Genomic DNA, 24,852 nt, shown 5'->3' on the forward strand with positions numbered 1-24,852 from the left:
AAAAATTTATAAAACTAAATATAAACCCTAAAATTCAAAATTGTAGCAAAAATCCTGAAATCAACCAAATCTGCTCAAAGTGCATCATGTCAAGATCTAGGCATGTTGCGCCCTGCAACTAGTAGGTTTTTTTTTCAATTTTTTGTTCAAGTAGTGTCTAGAACTAAAACAGAATAGCTCTAATACCACTTATGGTTTTTCTATGCATCTATACGTGAAAATTAGTCAATGGAAGCATTAAATATAAACCCTAATTATACATGAACCCTAGATCTAGGTTTTACTATTATGACAACATACTTTCAAAAATATGAATTTAAAGCTATAAGATGGATAAAACTTATAACCTCCTGGAAAAATCGGATTTGTCACTTAACCATTTGAAGATTTTGATTTCCTTTGTTGGTCTTGGAAGAACTAGCACCCAAAGTAGGATTACCTATAATGGCTAAAAGACTAAAACCCTAGAAAGTTTAAGAGAGAGAGAGAGAGAGAGAGAGAGAGATTATGAATTTCGAAACTCCCAACCTTGGGGAGAGTATAATTAGATTTATGAAAGCCTAGAGGGGTCTTTATATAGTTGTGGTAACTTTTAGATAAACTTGATTTGAATAAATTAAATAATCAGTTTTAATTCCACTTCAAATATTTACCTTATTTGTTACCTAGATAGATTCTGAAAGCTTTCTGGAAGCTCTCAAAACCGTCCACTCAATATGGAATTACAGAATGTTCATTTTGCTTAACTATTGAACAATTAACATTTAGTCCTTGTTACTTCAAATAAATCTAGATTAATTCTAATTAATTTTAACTAGTTTCTAATTAATTTATTAACCTGTAATAAATTAATAAACTATTTATCCAACTGTCTTAATTCATCTTCTAGTTAATTTAGCTCTTGAGGACAATCCAAAAAGGAGTTTGCTATTATTCCCAAACTTATACACATTAGTTATGACATTAGACACCAATTTCCAACCAGTTTATCATTTCTTGCCTTCCATATTCGTCGTAAGAGGCTATAAAATATGGATATCAAGATCCTTCATTTTTTTGGATAGTTACCCCATCTTGCAGCGAAATTTAAGACTTCGTTTATATCCGAAAACTGTGTTTCTAGGATGTTGCACCACTTAAGAATCCACTCAAACGCAAATCTCACAAAACAGAACCTGTTGCACACATGATCTATAGTTTCTTCTCTATCATCACATAAAAGGCAGGTTGCCGATGATATTTGAATTCCCCTCTTTTCTAACATATTCGCTAAAGGTAATCTTACACGTTTTTCCTTCCAAATGAAGGATGATACTTTCAAAGGAACGAATTTTCAGCCAAGTAATTAAAGTATCTCCACCTGTTGTGGTTTTCTGATCAACAACCTTTCTCATGGCTTCCACAGTGTATACTCCATCCTGACTAGGTTTGCAACATAATTTATTAGGTTCCAACAATAAATTATAGTTGTTAATGATTTCATATATTGAAATTAGTTCCTATTGCGCCTATAGTGTATTAGGTGAGGTTTCCCATGCCACAAAAATCATTCTTCATTTCTTCTTTTTGTTAACAACTGTTTTTAAAAGATTCCAAAGAATATAGGATGGGAAATTGCGTATGTAGCGATTTTGGACCTCCACATTTGTCTTTCCAGAGCAATTTATAGTTCAGTGCCGCTAAGATTGTCGAGTACTTTGGTGATATTGAACCATACTCTAGGTAACGTTTCCTTTTCCTTTTTTGTAGAGGTTTCCCATGTTTTCATTTGTAAATTATATAAGCCACCAACAACCTTGCACCAAAAAGAATCATTTTATGTTCTAAATCGTCACATCCTTTTTACTAATAATGCCATGTTTTGTGCTTTGAGTGATCCCACACCAAGAATACTTTCATGTTTAGGAGCTAGCACCTTTTCCCAAGATGCTCAGTTTATTTTGTTTCTACCATCGGATCCCTTTCCCCCATAAAAAAAACTTCTTCTAATTCTTTCGATTTCATCAATAATGGAAGTATGAGCAAGAAAAAATGAGAAATAATATGTGAGAAAACTGCCAAGTACCATTTTTTTTTATCAAAGTCAAGTGGCCACCGAATGATAAGGATTTTGCTTTGCAAACCAATAGTTTGGATTAGATCAACGCTCAACAATAGGTTTCCAACTTTTCTTACGTTTCATATTTGCTCTAACTAGTACCTCAAGATATGTAAATGGGAGAGAATCAACCATACAACCAAGAGATAAACCCTATCTTTTTGTTTCAGATTCGTCAACACAAATTCCAAAAACTCTTGATTTGTAAAAGTTGACTTTTAAGCCCGAAATGAATTGGAAACATCTTAAAATACGACCCATGTTTTTTAGATTGCTTTTGGATTGGTCAACCACGAAGATTACATCTTCCGCGTAAAAGAAATCAAAAATCGAGCGTCCATTTTTTGGAACCTTAATCCCATGAAAAATAAACCTGGAGCAGACTGTTTTTATAACAATATTTAATCCTTCCATCATTTCGATAAAGCCTTGTAGTACTCCTCTATTGATTATGAATTCTAAAGTGGGTGAACCATTTACAAATAATATCCCACTAGTTGTAAAACCCGTGTAGTACACGGGTTGATTGAAAAAAATTAAAAAAAATAAACATCAAGATGTTAACATTAACCTTTTTTAAAATAAAATTTCAAATTAAATATAAAGTAAATGATGAATAAAAATCTATTGTAATAAAAAGACTATTGACATATATTTTTTCCCCTAACTTTATAATTGCAATTTAAATTAATTATGTAAAAAAGATATGAGCAACATTCATTATGTTTGGATTAATGATAATATTATAACTTAAATGAATCACGAATACATCACATTGTTCATAAACCGTCCATTAGAATGAATGCAAATGAATTACGAACCATCGCATTGAATCCCTTTTACCATAAATTCCAATATTTAGACTACTTCCAACATAAAAACTATAAGAGCCTTCCAATATGATCCATCCAAAATGAACAACAAACAACACAATTACAAATCAAACAGGTGTTTCAAATCATATTATTTGCATAAGAAATCCATACAAGATGTTTCAAATAGTTTGCATGAAAAAGCCAGAAACGCTTGACAGAGAAAAGAAAAAGAAAAGAAAAATATAGAGGTTACGTGTAACACCGTAAATTTCAAAACAATTTTTCGCATTTTATAAAAACATAATTCATTTATTATTCATAAAAACATCATTGTTTGAAACTCAAATTCATAGCATATAACAATTCCCAAGATCTCATAACATAAAAACCCCGTGTGTGTACTGATCAGGCCGGCGCCTTCCCGCGATCCTCACTAGTACTTGAAACAAATAACACCAAAAACTGTAAGCACAAATCTTAGTGTGTTCCCCAAAATACCATATATATAACACATATTAGCCACTCGAGGCTATAACTCTTTGGGTCCGTGCACCCAACTCTATGAACCCTCAGGCTCTATCTCTGTGAACCTTCCGGTTCTAACTCTGTAGCATGCACATCATAAATCACATAGAATAATGCAGTGCAACACATAACACATATATAGCATACAACACTGTATCACATAACTCTAATTACCTACTCAAGGTAAAGTATAGTGAGAAGACTCACCTCGCGTATCTCGGTAACTCGTAAATCCCTGAAATCACTAGTGCTCGATTTCCCGATCTATAGTCCTCCTATAACACAAATACATCTCTAATTAACACTTTCCCAACTAGGGTTGACTAACTCTATCAAGTCAACATCGGTCAACTCTGGTCAACGGTTAATGGTCAACCCAACTCGCCGAGTCCCTACGGGGACCCGATTCCTCTGAATCCCCTTCCGACTCACCGAGTCACTCACCCAACTCGGTTACTCAACCCCTGGTTCGAAAACACGGAACAAATCGCTCCAACTCGTTGAGTCTGCTAATGGACTCGACGAGTGCATTCCATGCACAACCTCATACGACCTTCTGAGGTTAGATTTGTTCCACTAACTCACAGATCCACTCTTTCCAAGCTTATTTATCACATAACGTTTATGTCTTGGCGCTCATATCACACTTATTGACTCATAAATGGTGTTTTAACCTCAAACACAAAGATCCCAAACCAAAACCTCCATAGAATCATATAAAGCTTGGACAAAGAGGCACTCTGGACCTCCATGGGTCCAGATCCAGAACCTGAATCGCTTAAGGGACCATGGGAGCACTAGATCTAGTCACAAAAGGGCTCAATAAGCCCTAAATCAACATGAACATCACCTCAACAGAAAATGGTTCGAAAACAGTACCTCAAACGTGATGTTCTGGACCTCAGATCTTCAAGAAGTTAACCCTCTTGCTTCCTCTTGGCTATAGCTTCCTTTCCCTTGGTGGACAACACCACCAAGGTCGACAATGGCTCCTTCTCTCAATCCAAACGCTCAAGTTCACTAGGGTTTCGCTCTGGGGGATGGTGAGCACAAATGACGGCCATAAGGCCCTTTAAATAGGTCCCAAACCCGAGAAATTAGGGTTTCATTAAACAGCGCGGACTCGCCGAGTCCACCAATGCGACTCGTCGAGTCCGGTCATTAATCCGGGTGAGAGATCGCGTCTCTACTCGGCGAGTCTACGCACCAACTCGCCGAGTCCTTCCACAAAACTCGAAATAAAATGAATAAATATAATACCTGAAATTTCGGATGTTACAATTCTCCCCCACTTGGATCTGACTTCGCCCTCGAAGTCTCATCCCTGAAATAGCTCCGGATGCTGCTCCCGCATCTCATGCTCTGGCTCCCAGGTCAACTCGGATCCTTTCCGTTGTTGCCACTGAACCTGTATCAGAGGCACCTCCTTGTTCCTCAGAACCTTGATCTTCCGATCCACAATCGCAACTGGTCTCTCTGCGTAGTTCAGACTCGCATCCACCTGAATGTCCTCTAACGGCACTACCGCCGACTCGTCGGCTATACACTTCCTCAACTGAGACACGCGGAAGGTATTATGAATCCGCTCCAACTCCGCAGGTAGCTCCAAGCGATACGCTACCCTGCCCACCCTTGCAATCACCCTGAATGGCCTAATATACCGGTGCCCTAGCTTGGCCCTCTTCCTGAATCGAATCACTCCTTTCCAAGGAGATACCTTCAGGAGAACATAATCACCGACCTGGAACTCAAGCTCGGATCGTCGTCTATCCGCATAACTCTTATGGCGGCTCTGAGCGGTCAACAATCTTTGCCTGACCCGCTGTATCTGCTCTGTCGTCTGAAGCACAATCTCTGTGCTACCCATCACTCGTTGCCCTACCTCTCCCCAACAAATGGGAGTCCGACACCTCCTCCCATACAACAGCTCAAAAGGCGGCATACCAATGCTCGAATGATGGTTGTTATTGTAGGAGAACTCTGCTAAGGGCAAATACGTGTCCCAACTTCCGCCAAAATCCAACACGCATGCTCGGAGCATGTCCTCGAGCGTCTGAGTCGTCTGCTCGCTCTGACCGTCAGTCTGTGGGTGGTATGCGGTACTAAAATGCAGCCTCGTACCCAACTCCTCATGGAATTTCTTCAAAAATCTGGAAGTGAAACGCACATCTTGATCCGACACAATTGAGATCGACACCCCATGTCGCGATACCACCTCTCTCACATATACCTCTGGTAACTTTTCCATAGAAGAACTCTCACTAATGGTGAGAAAGTGAGCGCTCTTTGTCAAACGATCTACTATCACCCAAATCGCATCGACACCCCTCGCCATTCTCGGCAATTTGGTGATAAAATCCATGGATATCTGCTCCCATTTCCATTCTGGGACTTCCAGTGACTGCAACTTACCATGCGGTCTCTGATGTTCGGCCTTAACCCTACGACAGGTTAGGCACCTCTCAACAAACCACACTACATCTCTCTTCATACAGGGCCACCAATGCTCCCTTTTAAGATTCAGAAACATCTTAGTGGCCCCGGGATGGATCGAGAATCTTGATCTATGCGCCTCCTCCATCAAGATGGTACGCGTTCCTCCAACACATGGTACCCAAATCCGACCCTGGAAGGTCATAAGCCCTCTGCTATCGGTTACGAACTCTGATATCTGACCGATAACTCGTTCTCTCTTACGGTTCTCCGGTCTTATTGCCTCAGCCTGAGCCCCTCTGATGGTGTCCAACACCAGAGTCATCACCGTCAATATCATAGAAATATCCCGAATCGGTGTGTACTCTGCCCTACGACTCAGGGTGTCAGCTACCACATTAGCCTTGCCCTGGTGGTAAAGGATCTCACAATCATAATCCTTTACTACATCCAACCATCTTCTCTGACGCATGTTCAGGTTTGGCTAATCCATCAAATACTTCAAACTCTTGTGGTCCGAGTATATCGTACACTGAACCCCATATAGGTAATGGCGCCAAATCTTGAGGGCGAACACCACAGCCCCCAACTCTAGATCGTGGGTGGGATATCTTGCCTCGTGAGGCTTCAGCTGCCTCGATGCGTACGCGATCACATGCCCCTCTGCATCAACACCGTGCCCAACCCAGATATCGATGCGTCACAATACACCACGAAGTCCTCCATTCCCTCTGGAAGAGCCAACATCGGGGCTTCGCACAATCTCTGGCGAAGACTCTCAAATGAGGCCTGCTGCTCTGGGCCCCGGCTAAACACCACACCCTTCCGGGTCAACCTGGTGAGAGGAACATCAATCTTGGAGAAATCCCTGATGAACCTCCGATAATAGCCGGCCAACCCTAGAAAACTCCTGATCTCGGAAGGAGATTTCGGCACCTCCCAACTCAACATCGCCTCGATCTTGGCCGGATCGACCAAAATCCCCTTTTGGTTAATGAGGTGACCAAGGAATTGCACCTCTCGTAACCAAAACTCGCACTTGGAGAATTTGGCATAAAGCCTCTCCGATCTTAGCACACTGAGGATTTCTCGCAAATGCTCCTCATGTTGCACCCTGGTGAGAGGAACAGCAATCTTGGAGAAATCCCTGATGAACCTCCGATAATAGCCGGCCAACCCTAGAAAACTCCTGATCTCGGAAGGAGATTTCGGCACCTCCCAACTCAACATCGCCTCGATCTTGGCCGGATCAACCAAAATCCCCTTTTGGTTAATGAGGTGACCAAGGAATTGCACCTCTCGTAACCAAAAATCGCACTTGGAGAATTTGGCATAAAGCCTCTCCGATCTCAGCACACTGAGGATTTCTCGCAAATGCTCCTCATTTTGCACCCTGGATCTCGAATATATCAATATGTCATCAATGAACATAATCACTGATCGATCCAATATCGGTCTGCATACCCTGTTCATGAGATCCATGAACGCTGCAGGCGCATTGGTGAGCCCGAATGACATCACCACGAACTCGTAATACCCATAACAAGTTCTGAACACAGTCTTCTGGATATCCTCCTCGCGCACCCTCATCTGATGATATCCAGATCTCAGATCAATCTTGGAAAACCAAGATGCTCCTTACAGCTGATCGAACAAATCATCGATCCTCGGCAAAGGATAATGGTTCTTGACCGTTAACTTCTTCAGCTCTCGATAATCTATGCACATTCGGTGCGAACCATCCTTTTTCTTCACAAAAAGGATCGGTGCTCCCCACGGCGAGCTACTCGGCCGAGTAAACCCCTTCCCCAGCAGCTCCTGAAGCTGCGAGGATAACTCCTGCATCTCTGGAGGTGCAAGGCGATAGGGCGCCTTGGCAATAGGAGCTGCCTCCGGAACCAAATCAATGCGAAACTCAACCTGCCTCTCAGGAGGCACACCCGGTAACTCCTCGGGGAAGACATCCGAGAATTCCCGCACTATCGGAACCTCCTCAACCATACTCGGTCTCTCTACACCAACTCTTGTATCCACCACATATGCTACAAAACCACTACAACCATGCTGTAGGCCCTGTCTCGCTCTAGCAGCCGAACAAAACGCTGAATCGGGACGGGTACCCTCGCCATACACCGTAAGAACTCCCCCACTTGGATCTCGTATAGTCACCAGCTGCTGCTCGCAATCGATAACGGCTCCAAATCTGCTCAACCAATCCATGCCTACGATGACACAGACGTCCCCCATCGCAATCGGGACCAAATCAATAGGAAACTCTATACCGAAGATCTCGAGTACACACCCTCGAATCACCTCTGTGGCATACACTGCTCTCTCATTGGCGATGGAGACTCTCAGAGGTCGACTCAACGCCTCCCGACTAATACTGATGTGCTGACTAAAAGCCAACGATACAAAAGATCGACTCGCACCCGAGTCAAATAACACCAAAGAAGGTACAGAACTCACAAGAAAAGTACCTACGCATAACATAAAATAAGCACAAAATCTCAAACATTAAAATAAATACATGAAAGAATACATACCAGCCACGACATCGGGCGCTGCGCGGACCACCTCCGCAGTCAACTGGAAGGCTCTCCCCCGAGCCTTCGGCATCTCGGTCTTCACCGGCCGACTATCCGAAGCTCTAATCACAGTAGAGGCAGTTCCCTGAGAAGCTCCCTGTGCTGACCCTCGCAGCAGCGGACACTCGGCCTTCCGGTGTCCGGTCTGGTTGCAGTGGAAACCCACTGCAAACCCCTTGGGGTAGTCCTTGGCCATATGCCCCTCTTTGCCACACTTGTAGCAAGATCCAGCTCTACAAACTTCATCATGACCCTTGCCGCACTTTCCACAAGTGCGGCCCTTCTGGCTCCCTGCTTTGGGATCAGCGGGCTTGGCCCGCTTAGCTGCCGACTGGGACTGTGTCGGTCGCCAATCCCTCCCTTGAGACTTCGCCTCCTCCCTAGCTTGAGTCTCTAGCTCAATCTCCCTCTTCCGGGCATTTTCCTGAAGCTTGGCAAATGTCCGGTACGAGGAGTTCGCCACGAACTCCCGAATATCTCTCCTCAAAATACTCAAATAACAGCTCATACGTGCCTGCTCAGTAGACACCTGCTCAGGGCAGAACATCGCCCTCTCATGAAACATCCTGGTAATAACCGTAACGGACTCTGTACCCTGCTTGAGGGTCAAAAACTCCTGTGCCAACCGATCCCGTTCCACTAGGGGAACGTACTCATCACAAAACATGGTGGTGAACCTCTCCCAGGTCACTGCATCAAGCTCTGCTGGAGAATAGTGTGATGTCGTGAACTTCCACCAATCCTTCGCCCCCAGGTGAAGCTGGTTCAGCACAAACCGAACCCTCAAGTGCTCCGGGCACGAGCATGTGTAGAAACACCCCTCAATGTCAGACACCCATCTCATCGCTGCAATCGGGTCCTACGTCCCATCAAACTCTGGTGGCTTCGTGTTGCTGAACTCCCTGAACAACAACGAGTCACCCCCTTGCGGCCTAGCAGCAGCAATGGTTGCGGTGGCCGCCGCAATAGCAGCCTCAGAAAGAGCGGCATAACGCTCATCAAAAGTCTCAATCAACGTGGTCTTGATAGACCCGAACATCTCTGGTATCTCTGTCCTGATGGCCGCATCCACCTCCTCATGGATGATCCAACGGATCCCCTCATCACTAGTCTCGCTGCTCTCTGGCGCATGACGTGTCCTCACCATGATCTACCTCTGAAAAACAACATACGATATATTAGAAACTCACTCGAGCATACTCGCACTCGATAACTCGTCCCTCCTTGTTTCCCGGCATCCCGAAGATTCTTACTTGAACTGTACACCGTCCCGGTGTTTTCAGTAGTACGGGCCCAATACTACCTTCCACACCGCGTCAGTACACAACCTAAGTCCTCCTCCTAGGATCCCAAGTCCCAAGTACTCTATTATGCAAAATTCTTTCTCTAACAGATCTCTCATAAGCTCCTTGCTGCTACCTACTCACTCTCAAGCATCTCATAGCAGCTCACCTCTCCCTAGGCTAAGGCATCACAAATCAGGCCACTCTAGTCCTAATATGAGTACCTAGCCCACTCTAGCACGAGAATACATCATATCAATATCATAAGCATATAACATAAAGGTATCTTGGGAAATCACCGTTCGGGCGCTGACTGATCGTACACACGACTCTGCTCTGCATTTTCCAAAAATCTTTTACTCTTTTTGGAAATATTTCTCAAATCCTCAGTTTGAGTTCAAATACGCCTGAAGGTGTACTCGAATCCCTCAAACCAAGGCTCTGATACCAACTTGTCACACCGTAAATTTCAAAACAATTTTCGCATTTTATAAAAACATAATTTATTTATTATTCATAAAAACATCATTGTTTGAAACTCAAATTCATAGCATATAACAATTCCCAAGATCTCATAACATAAAAACCCTGTGTGTGTACTGATCAGGCCGACGCCTTCCCGCGATCCTCACTAGTACCTGAAACAAATAACACCAAACATTGTAAGAACAAAGCTTAGTGAGTTCTCCAAAATACCATATATATATATAACACATATTAGCCACTCGAGGCTATAACTCTTTGGGTCCGTGCACCCAACTCTATGAACCCTCAGACTCTATCTTTGTGAACCTTCCGATTCTAACTCTGTAGCATGCACAGCATAAATCACATAGAATAATGCAGTGCAACACATAACACATATATAGCATACAACACTGTATCACATAACTCTAATTACCTACTCAAGGTAAAGTATAGTGAGAAGACTCACCTCGCGTATCTCGGTAACTCGTAAATCCCTGAAATCACTAGTGCTCGATCTCCCGAGCTATAGTCCTCCTATAACACAAATACATCTCTAATTAACACTTTCCCAACTAGGGTTGACTAACTCTATCAAGTCAACATCGGTCAACTCTGGTCAACGGTCAACGGTCAACCCAACTCGCCGAGTCTGGCGTGGACTCGCCGAGTCCCTACAGGGACCCGATTCCTCTGAATCCCCTTCTGACTCACCGAGTCACTCACCCAACTCGGCTACTCAACCCCTGGTTCGAAAACACGGAACAACTCGCTCCAACTCGTCGAGTCTGCCAATGGACTCGACGAGTGCATTCCATGCACAACCCCAAACGACCTTCTGAGGTCAGATCTGTTCCGCTAACTCATAGATCCAGTCTTTCCAAGCTTATTTATCACGTAAAGTTTATGTCTTGGCGCTCATATCACACTTATTGACTCATAAATGGTGTTTTAACCTCAAACACAAAGATCCTAAACCAAAACCTCCATAGACTCATATAAAGCTTGGACAAAGAGGCACTCTGGACCTCCATGGGTCCAGATCCAGAACATGACTCGCTTAAGGGACCATAGGAGCACTAGATCTAGTCACAAAAGGGCTCAATAAACCCTAAATCAACATGAACATCACCTCAACAGAAAATGGTTCGAAAACAGTACCTCAAACGTGATGTTCTGGACCTCAGATCTTCAGGAAGTTAACCCTCTTGCTTCCTCTTGGCTATAGCTTCCTTTCCCTTGCTAGACAACACCACCAAGGTCGACAATGGCTCCTTCTCTCACTCCAAACTCTCAAGCTCACTAGGGTTTCGCTTTGGGGGCTGGTGAGCACAAATGACGGCCATAAGGCCCTTTAAATAGGTCCCAAACCTGAGAAATTAGGGTTTCATTAAACAGCGCGGACTCGCCGAGTCCACCAATGCGACTCGTCGAGTCCGGTCATTAATCCGGGTGAGAAATCGCGTCTCTACTCGACGAGTCTACGCACCAACTCGCCAAGTCCTTCCACAAAACTCGAAATAAAATGAATAAATATAATACTTGAAATTTCGAATGTTACATTACGATCAAAACTTTCACATAATGACACATGGCAATGGCATCATGATTCATGAGTCCTTAATGCGAAGCTCAAGTACAACCCAAACAACTCGTGACTGAAAATTGGATGTGTTAGATGCCCTTGTTTATGATCAGACTTAGTTTTCCTATAACCAAAATGCTTATAAAAAGCATCCACTACACCTTCAACCACATCTTCACTGTCATCATCTTTTCTAGTTTAGTAGCCACTTTCACTTACAAATATTATCACAAATAAAAAAGTAAATATAATTTTCTGTTTTACAACTTACAAACAATTCATACTTAATGTTGGTTATAACATGAACTGCATTTCTGAAACCAATTTCTTGAGTGATAACTGCTCAAGAGATATTGGAGGGGGTCTCTCGTAGCATGCACATACAAACACACTTCCCTTAATATATTTTGATCTCTAAAGAAATGAACCAATGTTGAAGATATTCGAGAAAAATTAGGGATCGCATCAACCGAAAGAATCTTCCAATGTTGAAAATACGTTTCATGAAAGGAATTGGAGAAAAATAAGGTATACAATTGAAAAGAATTAATAGGGAATTTAATGCCCTTTAAGTTTGGCTTAAATATATAAATATTAGGTGGCATTTTAATGAAAAAGGAAAAACTCCTTAAAATGACATGTAAGCTATAAATAAATCAAAAGTTACCACAAAATTACATGTGGCAAAACACATGAAAAGATGACAAATGGCAAAATCATTCTTTATTTATTAGGAAGGGTAAGCCATGCCAAATTTAGACAAGATAAGTAGACTTGTGTAGTAAGTTTTTTTTAGATTTTCTAGAAACCAAAGAGCCTAGAATGATGGTGTGTTTTTTAATATATAGGAGAAATTTTATCATTTAGATAAGTTTCATAAATGAACGTTTAATGAAGTTTATAACTATTTTGGCACAATAAAATTCTATCATTTTGAGAAGTATCATAAATGACAGTATAAAGGTTTGAAGTCCTGTCGGATAAAATATTTTTTAGATTTTCATGTTACATTAACACAACATAATGGCTACTAATCATTTCAATAGCAAGACATCAGTAGTAGTTCATCAGTTATATAAGTACATAAGTTATTAGTAGTAGTGCATTATTATTAGAACAAAAAAAATGAAGAAAAAATGGCTAACAAATAGATTTTTCATTGTAAGTTATGGGCGACAGTCCAGGTCCGTTAGAGGTTGAGAATTACATTTGTATACCTACTATATAAATGCAATTTATTAATTAAAATTTAAAAAAACCAACAAAAGGGCCGAATATATGTATAAATCATAGAAGTAATTTAGTCCATCATATGAAATTATTTTTTAAAAGTTCTGTGATTCTTCCACGGAAGAATTCGATTAATGCACTTAAATTAAGAGTATAATGACAACTACAACCCTATTTATACATACAATGGATTATTTTTTATTTTTTATTTATTTATTTTTTTTTCTGCTGCTTCCATCTTCAGAAGCAAATTATACTAAAAATATTTTATTTAGACTTTAGACCCCTATCTTTTTATTCTTAGGTCATCTTTTTTTTTTTTTTTTTTTTTTTTGTTTACAACACCAATTATCCTTTTTTTTTACAAGTAATCCATCATTTTAATATTTTTTTATCATTCTTTACACAACCAAACTTTTTAAAGAGGTTATAAACATATTAATTAAATAAAACTGATACACAATCAATCATTTAAAAAAAAGACAAAATTATAGCATACCACACTTTCAAGATTTGAACTTGTTGAATCATTACTTCAATTTATATTCGAGTTATTCAAATGAGCAATGAAAAGTTTAGAGTAAATTACACAAATGGTCTCTATGGTTTATGGTAATTTATATGTTTGGTCCATAACTTATATTTTTAATTCAGAAGGTCTCTACAGTTTGTTTTTGTTAGGTGCTTGGTCCCTGTGTTACCTAAAAAGATTATTTTCTCTTCATTTTTTAATTTATTTAAATAAACATACTTCCAACCTCACTTCCACCTCACCTTATCTACCTCACTTTATTTAAATAGATTAAAAAATCAATGGCAAAATAGTCTATTTAGGTAAGACAGGGATAAAGCGCGCAACAAAAACAAACTGTAGGGACCTTCTGAGTTAAAAAATAAGTTAGGGACCAAACGTGCAAATTACCACAAACCATAGGGACCATTCGTGTAATTTATTCAAATGTTTAATAATGTTAGTTATATAAGTAATCAGAATTAGGTCTGGCAATGGAGCGGGTTTTGACCCTGATCCAGTCCAAACTCTTAACAATTATAAGTGTTTACAGCATAGTTTTTGATCCGTTTACCCGTTAACAATGCGTACCCGCTAACCCTTTTATTAAAAGGGTCGGATATGAATCATCATCGATCTGCTCCGTTTATAACCCATCCCATATAAATTTTAGAATTATACATATATTTTTTATATTGCCGAAAATTTACATTAAATTCCAACCGGAAGTCCAAAGAGAAAAGGTCAAAGACTAAACTGGTTTTACATAGGACTTGATGACTCAATTTCTAGACTTTCAGTCTTCTTGTAAGAGTCATGATTTCATTTCATTTATATTTTATCATGTAATCACCAATTTCATTTATAAATCAATAAGGTCATTTATTAACCGGAAGAAAGTTTGTAATTATTATTCTCTATCAATTCAATCGACGGTCAAAAACCAACCGGAAGTAACTAAAATATTGATTTTAATTTCAATAGAAAGTCCTCGAGTACATAATGTGTTTTCTAAAACAACACTAAGTTTTATTTAATAAATGTGATTTTATGATTTAAGTAAAATGTGTTTGATTATTCAAAAAACCTATTGGTTACGAGGCGGATTTGTATATCTGCTGATTCGGTGGATAAGGGTATGAGTTTGATTATTCAAAGCCCTGCGGGTTACAGAGCGGATTTGGATCAAATTTTGAAATTTTTTAAAAGGGTTTGGATCAAGTTCGATTCGCTCCAAACCCACCTCATTGTCACGTCTAATGAGAATACAATGTTAGGGCTCACGCATAGACACCTTATAGGAGAGACCTCAATTTTAAACCTTTGTGGTTTAAATTACTTGATTTAAAAGAATATCTAACTTTTTCAAGTGATGATATGTCAATTATCATGTTAGTATGTTATGAGTTATGACATTTATGATGTTAGTATATGTTATGACATTTACCTCTTTGTTAGAATATATCCTTATCAATTATGAATTATCATTTTCATTCTAAATTTTTGATTGTGAACTTTTATTGTGGTGAACCTATGATTGTGAGTTATATAAGCATATATTTATGAACAGTTAGAGTGTTAGTAGGTTATTAACAGTTGAATATAAATATGTGAATATATGAATTTTGTATAATATAAAAAAAAACTATTATATTACCGTGAGAAACCTCAATTTCAAACAGCAGTAAGTGACAGTTATTGAAATTTGGACCACCATAATTTCATAGCATATGAGTACTTTGGATATTTGATATGTATTGTTTTACATATATTGTTTTACATATATTTATTGAGCGATATTTTATTGTGATTTGATACTATATTAGTTTGAAGTTGTACTTCTTTTTCCTTCTAATTAATGTGCTTAACCAACATATTTAAAAAAAAAAAAAAAAAAAAGTTAGTGGTGTAAAGAATTATCAAAGAAAATAAATATATTAAAATGAGGGATGTATTGTAAAAAAGAAAAAAAAATGATGGTGTAAACAGCACTGGAAAAAAGAAAAGAGTGGTATATTTAGTATAATTGGCTTACGAAAGATAATGGGCTTTGCGAAAGAAGCAGCACAAAAGAAATTCAAATACAATATATATCTAATAATCTTAAAATAAGGGTATAATTTTTATCAAACAATTAACTTAAGTGGATTAATGAAATTCTTCCGTGGAAGAATCATCTGCCTTTCTAAAAGGCTTAAAATTTTTGTGGATAAAAATACATTCAAGATGCATAGGCACATCCACCGAATTTATGAAACAAATCATCCTCACAATTAGTTGATATTTATATAATGGAAACAAGATTCATATATGTTAAACCCACTAGTCAATTTTATTTTTTCATCGGAAGTAGTTATCGAATGCAATAAGGTATTTTATTTTCACTCGAAATCAACCATCATATGGTAAATCGTGAACTTATATTATAAATATATGTTGGACTATATTCATCTTAATGATGTTTGGGAATATATTAAAAATTCAAAATTATTAATCTGTTATTTTAAATAAATTATTTATTAAGAGATATTTTTTTAGTTATAGAAAATAATAATCATTGATTTAAAAAAATGAAATTATATCACATTTATAATATATATTAATTTTATTTTAATTTTTATTCTAATGCTATTTTTTAATTCAATTAGAGTTATAAATTTAAAATTTAATTTTGAAATGAAGAATCAATAGTTTACAAGTGACATCACATTAATTATGATGCTTAATAAAATGACATATAACAAAAGGTATTAAAACTGTTCTTTTATAAGGTGAAGTTTATGGTGAACTTTAATATAAAACCATTATTAACAAATAAACTAAAGAATCAATATTTTTTTCAACTTTTAAAGCTTACTTTTTAATTAAAAGAAAAAAAAATTCAAAATAAAGAAATTCATAACTTCTTATCATTTTTTCACTGATATAAAAAAAATACTTTTTTTTTCGTCAAATTCACAATGTGAATCTCAATTCACATAGTGAATCCGAAAAATACATTTAACATTTACAATGTGAAGTTATAATTTAGATATTTTTAGTTTTATTTTTTTGATAAGAATTAAGTTTTATAATTTGAATATCTCTCTCTCTCTCTCTCTCTCTCTCTCTATATATATATATATATATATATATATATATATATATATATATATATATATATATATATATATATATATATATACTAGCCGTCTACCCGCGCAAAGCGGCGGGCGACGAATAATTTGATCTTTTTAGAGTTAAAACCATTTTGCGTTCACTTCGAGAAATGAATATTAAATGACATCTATTTTTCAAAAGCATTACCTTACCATATTATGTGACATCCCCAAAATCACGGCCAGAAAAGACCGATTTTCATTTATGCTTTTAAATAATTTCAGAGTAAATCTTTTTGATTTGAAAGAGTTGCGGAATTTGTTCCCAAAACAAAACATGATAAAATAATATTTATCAAAGCATTTCATCAAGAGATGCATTTTCATTATATAATCAAAACTCGGGATGTCATGTTCCGATACAGACCATAAAGCATAAACGATAACATTACAAGTCATTCAAAAAATATATACATATACAGACTTGTAAACAAAACAACAAGATGATTCATCCATCTTACGCCCTTGCGCCACTACCTGTAATACAAATAAAACTGAGTGGGTCAGGCTTGGGAGCCTGGTGAGCATATATGGTTTTCAACCCACAATAAATAAATTATATTTAATTTCACCAACCAATCACTATCCTGATTACCCATTCCCGTTATTCTTACTTTACGTCCCTAAAATAACATCTATCTCAAGGGACCTAATCTAGGATTTTCATCGGGACGGACATTACTGCGAAGGGGTTTCCTCAACAATAGATATCCTAAAGGCAACCATGAGGGGGATAGAGTACACCGGTGAACACATCGTTCACAACACCTACAGGTTATGAACCTGCTAGCGTTCCACTGGACTGTCTAGAAAGAGTCCGTGGTCGTTATCCATACTCCGCTGAATAACTAGATCAACAACAACAACAACATCCAGGCCTCTCATCTGTTTATTACACACCAACTATCTACCCATGTTCTACCCTACATATTAGTAGATAAAATATATATTTTCATACATAGTTTAAAACCTGTATATCATTTTCATTCAATATATATTCCACATAACAGATGAGGCATACCACATAACACGTATTTCATAGAAAGAAATTCAGATCTATGAGATGGAATAAAGTGAATATCCATTCACGCATACAATCACAAAATATACACATAACAAGTATATCGCATATAATACTTCATAGTTACTTGTTAGAAGAAACTAACTGCACCCTTACACATATAAACCACCATTTACTTAATACATTCGAACCATACTTGTATTATTATCGTGTTTATGAAATGTAGTATACACTCACTTGATCAGAAGATGATCAGACAGCACTACGGCTTGTAGAAGTAGTAATCATCAGCAGATCTGGAAGATCTCTACAAAAATCGAATTTCTTGCGGGCAGAACTTCGGCTCGGGAACCGCACTTCTCGGGATCTTCGGGATCTCGGGACTTGCCTCGGGGCTAGAGAATAATACCGGGGCTTCGGGGTATTTCTGGCACGCAAATCGAGGTAAAACGGGAGAGAGAAGAGAGAAAATAGCAACCATAAACGGCTGGCCCTTCAAATCTATTTATAGGGCAAATTTGGCCCTTGCCACGTCGTGGCAACCTTTTTCCACGTTGTGGGATTGGTCGTCACTGCATGCGTCATCCCAAGTTGCATATGGGGGCCTTCCGGAGGTAACAGAAGATTTGCCACATCGTGGCACAGCTTGCCACGTCGTGGCATCTGACAATTTTGGGGTTTCGCGCCCCGAACTTCAGAAATTCATAACTTTCGCATACGAACTCCGTTTTTGACGTTCTTTATATCGCCGCGAAGGTGAGATTATGCTCTACAACTCTCGTTTAGACTCCATTGGCTAATTTTGACTTTATTTTTAATATAATATAAGTATATTACTTATATATTATCTTTAGTAGGCCGGGACAGGAAAACTCCGTTCGAAATTCATAACTCCTTCATCTGAACTCCGTTTCCGTCCGTCTTTCCGTCGTTGCACTACTATCAATGAGATCTTCAATTCTCATTTGGATCTCTAAGGATAAATATCTATCTACCTTAAATTCACTATTTACGTCGCGCTGGGTCGCACTGGGTCGTGCTGGTTCTGTCGCAAAACTTCGACAGGTCATAACTTCTTCGTTATAACTCGGATTTTGGCATTCTTTATATATTCGGAAACCTCATTTCAACCACTACAACTTTATGTAAAAATATCGGACTTATCTCATACTTTACTTTTGACGCTTATTTTTATTCTTAATTAATCAAACCACATAATTAAGAAATTAGGCACAAAACACATAATACTCAAATAATATACTTCTATTATTTCAAAACGGGTTACAAAAGTTAACCTAGACTATTACATTGCTAAAAATGGCAAGCCCAGAAACACAGGCGTTACATATTAAAGGGGTGTTTGACTAAGCTTTTTTAAAACAACTTATTAGGTTCCACATCACTATAAGTTAAAAAAGTGTTTGGATTAAAATAACTTATTCCGGTGGGGAACCTCTAATACGTCATTTTTTCATATGTTACCCTACACTTACTTATTAACTTATAAGCTAATAAACTAATAAGCAATAAGTTTTTTTGCCAAACACCCCCTAAATGGTTATTACTTCAATTTATACATACCCAAACCACTTGTATTGTTTATCGTCCTCTTTTTTTTTTTTTTTTTCGTTTTCCTTAATTCCTTTATTAATTTAATGTCCTACTAAGTAAAATGCTAAAATATATAAATAATAGTTTATAAAAATAAACCTTTAGAATATCAGGTGTTGTGATTCAAAAGTCGATAAATAGGCCTTTGAGTAGGCCAAAATACTCAGGTGTCAACTTGTTCATTGTGATTTTAAACCAAGTTTGGCCACAAATTAAAACATTTTCAACGATAGTATCTAATTCAAGGATTCATATTGATTTAGGTTCTCGAAACCTTAAAATATTGAACAAAAGCTATATAGAACCTTATAATAAGGACAATAATCACCGTAATCAAAAAGTCAATATGATAAAACTTGATAGTATAAGGACCAATGATGAAAAAGGTTTCATTTTTAGACTAAACAAGATGAAAAATATACAAACTACCTTAATCATGTCAAATCTTGTGTTTAACCGTTCTTTATTGCAAAAGTAAGGTGCCAAAATATACAAACTAATGATAATACAATGCTCTAACTGGCCCTCTTGGTTGAGTTCTTTGAACCTGCAAAGCCAACACATTAAAGAAACATAGTAAAAACCTTTAATTTTTAGGAACAAACCTGATATAATAAAGCCTTCACCCAATATATTTATAAGATAAAAATACAAAAAGTTAAAAATGATGAAATCAATTACAAGTAAGGATTAAAATAAAAACCTGTTAAGAAAGAGCCATCTGCAGGAGGGATATTTGATTTTCTGATGGTTTCAAATTTTGAATTATCCGAAATTCAGGGAACGAGATAGAATTTGTTGAGAAATATAAGGATTCAAAACACAGGTTAAAATTTAATATTATTTTATTGATGACTACTTGTACTATTAGCTTAATGATTTGAACGTCTTAAAAAAATAATATTATTATATTCAATCTATTTTTAGAAATAGTCGGATTTCTTTTATAAGATAGTATATATATATATATATATATATATATATATATATATATATATATATATATATATATATATATACTAATAAAAGAGTAGTTATTTTGCCAAATATCATAATATTAGAACTCCTAATTAATATGATGCCACTTGTCATTCTATTAATTCTCCATTTTAAATTCATTAAACCTCCTAATTAATGTAATGTTATTTGTCAATCTATTTATTCTTTTTTTTTTTTAATTTTAAATTTTATATTATTGTTTTCATTAATTCACAAATAAAAATAGTCTAATATATATGATAAATTAATTACACATATTTATTTGAATCAATAATTATAGTTTTACATAACTAATAAAAAAATCTCTTAATTAATAATATATTTAAAATTTTATATAAAATAATTGATTAATAATTTTGAATTTTTTACTATGAATATTTAATTAATTTTGTAACCATGGTTTCCACGGGTTATAAACTAGTATGAAATAAAGTACAACAACGAACTCCTTTGAACAAACGAAACTATTAATAAACTAACGAACATTCTCTATTATCATTTTTATTCGAAAAATATTTCAATTTCATAATAAAACATGCGGTAAGGACAATATTGTATTTTCTGTTTATTATTCTTGAATAAGAATCAAATTAAAATATGATGGTATGCTAAATTTTTGGAATTTTGATTTCATTCAATATTTTCTTTAAATCGACAAATCATGTTTCTATGTTTATCTTCATAAAATAGTCGGGTTTCCATTTAATATAATGTCTTCGGCAATTTCATAAACAATTGATTCTAGTTTATTGTCAAAATCAAAGTATATATTGTCAATGAAATTTTTTGATATTGCTAAGAAAAAAAGTAATGCATTATCAAACATAGTATAATAGTATTGATAGTTCGATCAACAATTAATTTTAACCCATTATGAATTTAATTGATTAAGTTAATGATTTAAAATAAAATGTTAATGAAATTGAAAAAAAAAAACTGTATGCATTTGTTCAAATGCATATGTTCTAAATTTCATTATATTAGTTTTTTAAATTTTATTTGTACTAAATGATATGATTTTTTTTTATTGTTGTCTACGTTTGATTTGTAACAGTTCTTCAAGCTTTAAAAAAGCATAGATCAAAGCTTGGTTTTTCTCGATTGTCCAATGCAAAGAGTGGAACTTCTTTTGAATTTGTTAATCCAGGTAATTATGTAACATCATCAGTAGGGATATATTTTTATTTTGATTCTTATGAATTTGCAACGGTATTTAACTTATTTATATAATTGGTTGCAAAAAAAATTGAATCTCTTATTGAACGTTTTTTATATGCATTTGTTCGATGCATATGTTTTTGTAACGTCCCATTTTCACAACAAAAGATTTTCATTTTATTTAAGTATATGTTCCCAATTATAAATTCGTTCCGTAGAAAACTTTTTATTCCAAATATATTTATAAAAAAAAAAATCAGAATAATATTAAAGCGCGAAATCTTCATTGCTGTTAATGAATGTGTACAGTCACGCCTTTGCATTCCCATGATGACTATGAATACCTTAAACAATAAACAAGTAAATAAACACAAAGCTTACTAAGTTTTCCCTAAAATACAAAACATAATCAAGCAAATAAACGAGTAATGGGCTCAATCAGTCATCAAACTGGAATGCTTTACAATACCAAGTTTTTGGCCTTACCACATCAACCCAACTGCTCAACCCAAGCCTCCATGCCTATGGCTTACAATCGGCCTGCATAAGGTATCTTGGCCTTCAGCACAAAGCATGATCGCCTCAATCCAACCAAACACAACATGTCAACATATAAACAATCAAGGGTCAAGTGGGCACGTAATAAATGCAAACATCAATCATACAGCTCACTACCGCCTACTAGTCCTCTCACATCATACAGTCCCGTTGCCAACTAAACTCCATGAAATGCGTAACCATAAGTAACCATAGGTAAGATAGCCACCCGAACAGATGATCTTACTCTAGAGCCACAACCAAATAAACAACAAGCAAGAAAGCCTAGATGAGGAGTTCTCAGACTATCCTACATAGCTACAGACAGTCCCTAGGACACTCCACTAGATGATAACATCAAGTAGAAATAACATACAGCTCTACATATCAGGATACAAGTCTAACAGATTACTACAGTAAAGCAACATACTCGATACCACGATATAGATCTAACAGATCACTACATAATAACAACATACTCGATACCAGGACAAAAATCTAATAGATCACCACAGTATAGCAGCATACTAAATATCAACAATCCAAGGAATGGATGACCATATATACTCAAAGGTGAGATAGACACCCGGTCAGGTGATCCTACTCTAGAATCACAACCAAACAATGAACATGTAAAAGAGCCTAGATCAAGAGTCCTCATTCCATCCTACATAACTATATATAGTCCATAAGGCATCCCTCTACTAACAGATAACAAAACTAGTGGGTTGGCATTAATGCCTTTGACCCACGGGTACAATGAGGCGAAACTCACCTCGATATACATGTAGGTAACCACCATAGTAACGAAGAACTCTACCAGCTTCAACTCACTTCTAATCACCTATAAGAAGATACTTGAGTGAATACCCGATCACAGGTCATCGATAGTTACAAGGGTGACTACCTCACATGAAATGATGATTAAGGTTCTACATAATATTACGATTAGGGTTAACTTAACCCATTAAGGACTTAACCAACTAAGAGTAGGAATGATTAAGGTTTGACCTAGTAATTCTCGAGTATAATAATAATCCAAACAATATCCCAAATATGCGCCTCGATCATTGCCCAAAATAAGGCTTCCCGATTTTTAGGGTTTCCATATTAAATGATAACTAGGGTTAGTGTTCCACACTTAACCCTTTAAGGACTTAATTCATTAATTACAAAACTACAGTAAGTTAATCGAGGGCATTATCGAGTATAATTTAAACTTCAGTTAACAGTTCAACGCGGGTCCCTACAAAACTCCAAAACTATGGTTTTCTTGACGTTATGGTTTTCTAAACCCTACGTAGGGTTTCCAACCCAAACACGTGCCACTTGGTCTAAGGTTAGATGGTTAGGTCATTTAATATTTAGTAAGTCGGATACCACCCACTACCATCTCGGGTAGTGGTGGTCGGTGGTGGTCTATGGCGGCAACCACCACTTTTTAGTGGCGGTACTTATAATTTTAGGCCAAAATACTATCAAAAGCATTTCGGTACACACAAAACGTCAATCCAAAACACACATATGCAAACAACCACCCAAGGTGGTGGCTAGTGGCCGCAGAACGGCGGCAACCACCATGGTTGGCTGCCATGGTGGTTCTTTTAACTTTTCCAACCAACAAAACACAAACACACACCTCTACAACTCATCACAACAACAACATACACACACCCACACTCTCGAAACACGAACACAACTACCCTCACTCTTGGAGAAGGACGACGGTGGGAGGTTACAACAAAATGACAGCAGCATGGAGCGGTGGTGGCGACGATGATGTAGCAACAAAAGGAAACAGAGAAGAGAAAGGTTGTGTGATCCCTAACCTAGAACAGCAACAATAACATCCACGAGCTTCCTTTCTTCTTACCTCCCTATTGTCACGACGTCCAAACATCGATCTTCGTCTTCATCGGCAGCCGGAGTAGCAGTGGTGGTGCTCGGTGGTTCACGACGACGACACAGGTGATGCTGGCAGCTCGAGATATAGAGGGATAAGGTGGCAGCTGAGAAGATATTAGGGCTAGGGTTTATATGGGTGTAGCCGAGTAGCAAGAGGGTGGAGGGGGAATGGGTTTAAGTCCCGTCTCTCTTCAAACATTAGTGCCTTTCTTACACTTTCAGTCCCTCTTTCTCAATTCATTTTCAAATTATATCCATAATTTACTCTATAGCCCCCTGTTTCGAAAAATCCTTTCAGCTCAAGTCCAAAAGTTACCAAAAAACCCCTAGCTTCCACAAATCTATTCATAACTAGTCCGAAAGTTACACTTTTACCCCCGATTTCCAGAATTTATAATATTTAAATCCTTACGCTAATACTCTGATAATTTATTACAAATTTAGGGCTGACATAAAAATATAAAAATTCATCTCGGGGTTTATTATTTATTTATTTACATATTTAATTTAAAAGGGATGTTATAATTCTCCCCTATTTAAATTAGATTTCATCCTCAAAATCAACTATCACTTCTACTCCATTCTAGACTCCCCCACAACAACCAAGATGTACGAAAATCCATGGAGTTGATCGGTCCTAGAGCTTCTCGGCCGAACGACGGCATGCATTCCTGCACAAAAAGGGCACCCCCATAATGAAAACTAACTGATCACATACTGAACTAAACCACACTCCTTCTCAGCTCCGACGGTCCAGCTAAGCTATCCACTATCAACACTCGGGCCCACACTCGATCAGACGATAACAGACAAGTAAACCCTTAACATGAGCTCTTAACACCCTAGGGTCTAAAGCACAAGCACGCCCTATAGATATTATCATAACTAAGACTAATACTAGTCGAAGGGAAAACAACCCAATAGTTGAAA

Source organism: Lactuca sativa, chromosome 4, assembly GCF_002870075.4.
Source record: "Lactuca sativa cultivar Salinas chromosome 4, Lsat_Salinas_v11, whole genome shotgun sequence".
Classification (NCBI taxonomy): domain Eukaryota; kingdom Viridiplantae; phylum Streptophyta; class Magnoliopsida; order Asterales; family Asteraceae; genus Lactuca; species Lactuca sativa.